Raw genomic sequence first — 9,132 nt, 5'->3', positions numbered from 1 at the left:
TTACATTGTTACCAGCCGTCGCCGAATAACCGACAATTTATCTTTACAATAACTTAAATATAGGAGAATCCATCGGCCCTAACTTAATCTCTAATAAAATTTATTCTGTCCTGTTTTAAAAAGTCCTTTTCTGGTGTTATCGAAGATTTGAGTTACATTGATATTGGCATGAGAATGGTGTCAATCTTCATGTCTCTTTTCGAATCTCTTGATTTCCTCTATGACAAACTGTATCTGAAAGTTCAATGTAGTATAGCAGCAAGTGATCCTATAATAGTAAGTAAGCAGTCCTATAGTATCTTGGTGCACCTAGAATACTTTTTAGGACTTTTTTCTAGATAACGCGTAATGTATTTATATGATTCTTCGTGGGCTATCCTCCTAATTCAATTCCGTATGCCCATATATATTTATATAGTATATGGATATGCCGATTGAAAATAGATTATCTACAAGAATATTATTATAGTCACCAAACATTAAAATTGTGACATTGTATACTACAAGTGCTTTCTACTGTATTGAAATTGTAAACAAGGAATATTATTTATTTGATAAGCTCCCCATGCGTTTGGTTCAGTTTCTTCCGATTTCTGACTTCTCTAAACCTATAAAGTCATTGTGAGCGAATTATTTTAAATTCATTGAGGAGGCTTAGTAAAATAGGTTTGGAAAGTTGCTATCATGCTTGTATCAACATTGCTTTCAAAAAACCTTTAATGTTAAAATGATCCTTGGTTACAATCAATGATCTTGTTTCAAACAAATATCATTTTACCTAAATTGTTTATGTTTACAATTTTATTTATTGTAGAATTACATTTATAAGAATACTTGAAATATGTATTATAAATGAACTGAAAGATTGCAAGATTATAGTTGACATAATGACACATTCAATTTTATAACTTTATAACTTATTTTGCCGATATTTATGTTGCAAAATATTTTTTATATTCGAATATGTTATAATAAGAAACATGTTTTGGTTTTTATACCCAATTAGTTAATTAATGTAATATACCATTAATTATTGCTATTGCTAAACAAATAATTTAATAAAATTGTTTAGAAAATGTTATAATAAAAACGAGAAACACATATTTAGAAGCAATGGATTGACATTACTGCATTGTAATGCATAATTGTTTTATTAATTTCTACTTGCCAAATGTTTTTTGAATTTTCTTTAAAGTAATTGCCTTTGTATTTGTTATAAAAAATGAATAAAAGAGAACATAAATTTGTATAGATAAGATAATTAGGTATTTAATACCAGATACATGGGGATTAATATAGTTCGAACTGATCACAGGTAATGTAATTATTATAGTTATATATTGTTAAAAAATTCACGGACTTCAAAGTTCACGGAATATGAACGATTCATTCTAAATTCTTCTCTCCCATAAATATATATATATATATATATATATGTATATATATATATATATATATATATATATATATATATATATATATATATATATATATGTATATATATATATATATATATATATATATATGTATATATATATATATATATATATATATATATGTATATATATATATATATATATATATATATATATATGTATATATATATATATATATATATATATATATATATATATATATATTATGTACTTGTGTCATATATATTACATTATATATATTATATGTCCTCTGAGTATACTGACCTCGGAAAAGGAGGAGTTTCTATGTTCAGCTGTATATATATTTTTAAATGTATATTCGTCAATATTTCCGTCAACTGTTGCCCGATTTTCAAGATTCTTTTTTATTCGATAAATTGCACTTCCGAGGTGGTCCCATTGGAAGAAAATAAGGATCTGTTGGGGGGGAGGGGAGCAATTTTTTAACATATTTTTTATCTAAAATACCCGGATAATTTTTGGTTAAATATCTAACACTAAAAAGAGAACAAAAAAGAGAAAAATAAAATAGAATTAATAAAAAATTGAACCGACTCCAAAAAATAAATAAGGCACTAACTAGAAATTAAAAATAATGAAATTTGGACTTTTAACCTAAAAGAAAAACATTTTAAAATAAAATATGTTCATAATAGTCCTATAAATAAACTACTAAATAAAATTAATCAAAAGCCTTATTTATCCTATATCTACTACACGTATTTTATATTTTACCTACTATTCTACAATTTAGAATTAAACTTTGTTAAATAATTTTTCACAATAATAGTTTAGAACTAAAAAAAAGCAAAATGGAATCTGAGAAATTTAATGTGGGCATCAGTTTAAAAATCATCTATTTTTGAAAATTATACAGTCCCCCCTCGATTTCTTTCAAACGGCAGCTAGTTGATAGTATAAACCGAACACAAATAAAATAAACGCCAACTTGAATCTGAATTACGTTCGGATTTTATTTATGAACTCGAGATTAATTAGTAGCGTAGATGGACGTCTATAAAGACCCGTAATCAGTGTCAATCAGTTTTAAGTTCTACTGACAAGCTATGTATATGTTATGTCGATACTGACATTTATCACGGCCGAAACTGTCGAGGGTTTTTCTTATTGGGCCTCCCTTTTTCGCATTCATTTTTTAAATTGAAAAATCTATTGTGATGTATTGACACGCCCGTCATTTGGCCCTTCGCCCCCTTTTTTTGACTGATTCTGAACTGACTATGGGCTTTTTAATAATCAATACTGGGGAGGTTCGAATGTGTGTGGGCCGCTCTTCTTGACTTTTTTGTTTTTATGTTTGTTGTTTTTTATTTTGTTTTGTTTTAACAGCTTGTTTTTCTGTGTGCGTACTTGATAAATGTTGGAGCAATTATTGATTTTAATATTTAAATAAACATTATGATAAGTTAATGTTGACCTGGTTCGAGTAATACTAACTTTTACAATTATTGATTTAAATAGTTTTCTGACGAATTTGTTAATTTGCTACTTATATATCGTTGTAATTATATTAATAGTTATTCATTAAATATACGACAATAAATACACAGCCTAAAAACAAATTCGAAGAAGCAGATTGTAATGGTTTGAACAAGCTTGTCAAAGAATGAATGTACAGCTTTCTATCAATCTTTTGTGGTGAAGCCGAGCTCTTACATACGGTATATATGGTTTAAAGCACTAAGAAGAAATTAATTTAGACTAGAGAAGATTAGAGCGCTCTGAATATAGGTCAACAAAAGTTGATCTGTATCCTGTTAGAACATGAATGGATTCTTACTTCATGTCCCTGTTTTATTTTTCAAAACTGTATTCCGTAAATTCATGTGAGTTTTGGAATTTATTATGATCGATTATTAAAATTTTCATCTGGTTAACGAACATCTTATTATATTTAAATTCCAATTTCTTTCTTTTCTTTAATGTGCTCCTTTCAATTTTACCTTGCTACTATATGGGGGTCATTACTTTTATTTTCCATACCTGGATACGATTATATTGCCACTCGCCTTCTTCTTCGCTATTGTCTCCAACAGCAAGTATAGCAGTATGTATAATAAGAAAATGTAGCTATGGTAAGATGTTTAATTTGTATTGATTTCATATACAATGTAAATAAAGAATTAGTTACAATACACCTTCTTGTAGTACACCTTTTTTAACATATTTTGTTGTAGACTGGGTTTCACTTATTAAAATATACATATTTTGGCTGAGAAGTGATATTTTAAGAGTTTATTTATGGATGAGGCTTGGATTATACGAAAGTAAGTTATATAGTTTCGTGGACTTTATAGACTTTTTTTATACACGTCTGTGATCGAATGTGTCCGGTTAATTGTTGAGTGTTGAATGTAAGATCAAACTAATGTATAGCTGTTACATAGTTTCTTCTATAATACCTTTCATACTGTTCAGCAACAGTTTTTAGATGCCGTTGTATTACCAAAGCAGCAAAAAAATGATAATTTTACTGCCTCTAATGGTTTTCTAGTTTTGGGAACATAATAATTTCAGCCGCCTCCCATATATTTGGGCCATGTTTTACTAGAATTTTGTAATGATCATGCTGTATTAATCCATGGTTTTGTAATTTTTCTTCTTAGTAGATACTGCTGCACTTTTCCGGTTAATAAATCATAGTGTGATATTTTATTTGGGCTGATGTTAGTATTTATGATGTTATGATGTTAGACAAATTTTGTAACTTCTTTTGATGTGACAAGTTGAATAGTCGAATATCGCAGTTATTGAACTACGAATCATATTTAAATTCGCTTTAGTTTGATTTCAATATTGATAATGAAGACGCTTTTATTAAAAGATCTACAGTAATTTGTTATGTATGCAGAACAGTTTAACATTAATTTAGTGGCTTTCATCTGACAATTCACAACAGTCCAACTTCATTCATACACTAGAAAGTTATATAATTATATAACTAATTGCGACTTAGAACTCAGCTTTCGTAAGTTTTATAATTCAGAAGTTATTTGTCATTAACACTGTAGATTGCTAGAAACACTTGAACTGTTCAGTCATTCTCAATATCGTTAATGATCAAAAATGAGGACGAGATTGGGTCACAGACTTTTTATTTCTACCACATTAATACACTTTTTTTATTTTATAACATCTACAACTGCATCCAATCTTACACCTATTTATAAGATATAGAATCTTGAACATTTTGTACAATGTTTCGTCACTAATGAGTTTGTTCAGATTTCGTCCTTATGTTTGTTGTTATATTTGTTTTTATTATTCTTTGTTCTGACAGTTATGACTGAGAAAATCTTTTTGAGATAATTATCAACTTAGATGCTTTTTACCAATTTATGTCATTTTTAACTGCCCTACCTTCCTCACTCTCCGGAGATTGGTAACCTTTCACTTCAATGCTTTATGTTTTCTTTACACCAAACTGTAGATCTCATTTAAATTTTTTTGAATCGAAACTATTAGAGACAAAATATTTTAAATTAGCTGCTGCTAGTGAGAACTTTGAAATTACGGTATCTACACAAAAGCTGTTTGGTTTTACATTAAACGTAAATACTTCATTCCTAAATACGGAGCTGTTGATCCGTCTATGCCGGTTTAGATTGTAATATTCGAGTGAATACATTTTTAGAAATAAGTTATTTTGTAAAATGTATCATCATAGAAAGATACGCCTTACACTAAAGATACGTACACTAAAGCTTAGTATATTGACAAAAATTAAATCAGAATTATAAAGAATCTTCAAGAATATGTTTTAAATGGATAATTAGAAGGATGTTTGAAAGCTCTCTTATCAGCAAACAGAAATATGAATATGAAAATTTATATTTTTAAGTGAAAAACATTAGCAATATTTCATTTTAAAATTTTACAATGTCATATTTTTTTAAATCATATTTTAAATCTGCTTTTTACCAACCAAGTTTTATCTGGATCTGTTACACGTTGTCTCAGAATTACGGTCCTCGTGGTTTAGCCTACCGACTGGTCAGCAAACAAATTGGGGGATCATCCCAGAAGACGGATCATCCCGGTCTCATACAGCTTGGTTACCGATGCGACTGGAACCATTTTCCTAGTCGGATTCTAGACTTTTGCCTTCTAGCTAATGACAAACATACCTTTACCACCATGCCCCAGCAGGATTCGAACCCACGACTATAGCAGCAGTATGAGGGCTGTTTTACTACTAAGTATTGCTAAAACACAATATATAAAAGAAGACAATATAAACATAACTACTATAAATATTTTAAATTACAATTTTTTTAATTAGAATAAATATATATGTTCATACCGGTTTCAAAAATGTGCAGCTTTAATTCGCCATTAATATCATAAATACTCAAAATATTTTTGCTCATTATATAAAGTTAACTTCGAAAATTTCTTATGATAAAATCAAACAGAAGGGGGAACGATATCTACCTTGGGGCGTCTATTAAAATCACCATAATTTCTTAATGGGCTGTTATCAAAACCGTTCGATACCGCTGTTTAAAATTCAGATGAAATCTGATATTAATTAAATCCCGAAGAAGACTCGAGCGCTTTTCGAGCTGAAACATAAAAATAACTTAATATTTTGTTTGATGTTTTGATTATTTTTTACTTTCACGAGACGATGAATGAATTTGATAGGGGCCGCTGTATTTTATATTGACTGAAATGCGATAACCACTTACTCGAGGGGAAATATACCGTACAACTAATTTGAAATTAGTATTACTAAATGTTAGGCAGGTATAACCTAAGATACTTAACTTGGAGTTTTGGTTTCAGAAAATATTGTACTTAGCCGCAAAATAAATTCCTAAAAATAACTGAAAATATTTATGCTCTATATTCAATTCTTTCATTAACACAGAAAATAAAATCAGAATCTCTCAACTACTCTCATTCTTATTATTCTGAATCTTTACTAGGACTCATCATTAAAAATTTAGTGGGTTGCTTTGCGAAAAGTTATTCAATTAAAACTCTACTACAACGTATAGTTAAAGATCAAATTCAAAGAATTAGACTGCACTGGTTTTGGTATGTTTGTCGAATAAGGATCAAACGACTTTCCCAGAGACTTTTTGATCGACTGGTTATAGAAATTGTCCTTTTGGATGAAAGCCGCAGTGATCAGTACAAAAAAGTAATTAACAATAAGATCAGGGTGAGTAAGTTCATAAATATATCTGAGGCAATGTCATCCACGGTTAACAGTCGTGAGACATGCAGAAAAGTTACTGGTGGTCCTTCAAACACCAACAAATGAAGAAGGGAAGCCGAGCCGAGAAGTATACACTACCATAGAGCACCAAATAATAATTGCGAGCGATTGATGATAGAAATGACTAGCTGTTACTGTTAACTGAAATAAATTTAATTTTTTTAGATGGATGGATGATAAATAATATTGTGTTTCAAATTATCTGATCCCTTATAACTCAGCTCTGAACTTCATAAATATTTTTCATAATAGTTATGGTTGCAAAATGTCAATATATATGTGTTTTAGTGGTTGAAAACGTTGCGTATCACACCCCTTGTAGAAGAACTAGTCCCTCAGTAAAATTGAATAATTATGAACTTCCGCAAGCAGACAACATTAAATATCTAGGAATGCATAATACGTGTCTAACAAACTGATTCAGCGCGAAATCTCCTTAAAACCCATAACGAGTGTGATTCGAAGGGTTAGTGCGAAGTGCTCTTAAGGACTTTTAGTGCATCCCAAGGCACTCGCCAAGCAGTTAAATGTGCGTGATGACAGTGTAGTGCATAGGCTCCATACGCATAAACCACCATACGAACTGATTAATAAACACATAGAGTGAGATTTAATAATCTCTAGTATAAGTTAGAACAGTCTTTAGAAGAAGTTTGGTTAGAATTTAATATAAGTTAGAATAGTATCTACTATAAGATTTAGATTATAATTAGTACAGTAGATCACTTACTGAACTGATCTTCTAAATGACAGGATAGTTATATTTTATATTATGTATAATAATACTTATTGTCCACGGGCAGATTGTTGGGATTGTTAAATTCTAAGAGATTAATAAAAAATATGTTGTATAAAATCGACAATTATTTGTTTTTAACGCATTAGGAGCTTGATAAAAGTCCTATCTGTAGTTTTATTATTATAGAAAAGCTAGTGATAGTAAATAAAAGCTAGTTCTACCGAACTAGCACCAAAATAAGCATTGATTCAAGATATTCTGTGTAAAACTTCAGCTGGAGTAGTTTTGAAATTATTCTTATCTTAAAATATCTTGCTGGCACCATTACTGTTTTAAAAACATGTTTTGTATTAAATACATAACTTTAGTTTGCTTTTTCATGTAATTCTTAGTTATTATTTAAATAATTCATAGACTTACGATGTTAATTACGTTATGATCATGAGGTATCCATTATGGCTTATGTTGATTTATAGTTATTTAACTAACAAGTTTGATATTGCATTATTTTCTTTATTTTTTCTTGACCCTTTGTTATGTGTAATATTTAAAATCTCCTAAATCAGAAGTTGCATATTGAAATAAACTGCATACTTAAGCTTTAATAAACAAGTGACGTCCTTTTTTCGAATTTTTCAACGATTAGTCGACCAGTGTGAGGTTTATTCTTAACATAGAAAATTCTAATGCGCTCTGGCGTGGTTTCATCGAACAAGTTTTACTTGAGAAATACATTTTTATGCCATCAAGAAAAAAACGATTATTTTTTGTGCAACTTAATACAAACATTAAAATATAATAGTAGTAATTCGGTAATTATTTTTCTTCACTTTAACAGTCAATTGATGTAGTAGTTTGTTTTATGTAGTATGAAATGTTATCAATATTTTCAGGCTTATTATTACGTCATATCTACATTACTGATTAACTAAATAATTTCTGTCTGTAATTGGCAAGAGTGGTTCTGAATTAAACTTTTTATACAATTTGTGAGATTCTTATTATTCATATTTTTTTTTAATTCAATTGTTTTGATTGATAAATTTAAAAAATCATTCATTAATCTTTATTATTAACAAGAGGGCACGGCAGCGTGGCCGAGTGGTCTAAGGCGCTGGTTTTAGGCACCAGTCCGCAAGGGCGTGGGTTCGAATCCCACCGCTGTCACAACTTTTTCTAAATCATACAACCTAAAAATATAATGTACAGTATTACGAAAAAATTTGAATGTATAATAAAATGAACTGATATTCGTCAAGGGTGCTTAATTTTTTTGATAATTCAGTTTCCAAAGAACGATGTTGATTTGGTAGCAATCAAATAATAAAACCATTTTAGCACTTATTCAGAATATAGTGTGGCAGTCAAGTCTTGCTCCATCGACCTGAATAAATGATAAACAGAAGACACTATACCTGGTGAGTACGCTGGGTCTAGTAGAAATTCTAATTTGGACTGCAGCAGTGTAATCTTTACAAAGCATATAACATGGCAGAGTGTTGTCAAGTAAGAGGATTACTTTGCTTCTGTTACTAGTTTTTGCGGATATTTTTGCAACAGGTCGTTTAATTTATTTATTTCGCGTCAGCAGACATGACAGCAGTAATAGTTTCATTTGGTTTTAGCAACTCATAATAAACTACACCTTTTTTGTACCATGATACCCAGACCCATAGCTCTCCTGGAAACTAACCTATGCATTTTTACAC

The 9,132-nt window shown here is 29.5% G+C and overlaps 1 non-coding gene across 1 annotated transcript; it reads left to right on the top strand.

Annotated features, from left to right (window-relative positions):
• Positions 1-8,510: 8,510 nt before the first annotated feature.
• Positions 8,511-8,590, top strand: TRNAL-UAG (transfer RNA leucine (anticodon UAG)). The gene has a single exon. It is a non-coding gene; the product is annotated as a tRNA-Leu (tRNA).
• Positions 8,591-9,132: the final 542 nt, after the last annotated feature.

The sequence above is a fragment of the Rhynchophorus ferrugineus genome, unplaced genomic scaffold, assembly GCF_030347505.1.
Source record: "Rhynchophorus ferrugineus isolate W39M unplaced genomic scaffold, kcgeb_rfMv2 rfM9, whole genome shotgun sequence".
Lineage (NCBI taxonomy): Eukaryota > Metazoa > Arthropoda > Insecta > Coleoptera > Curculionidae > Rhynchophorus > Rhynchophorus ferrugineus.
Note: the sequence above shows the minus strand (reverse complement) of the source record. Positions and strands in the feature narration are given on the sequence as shown.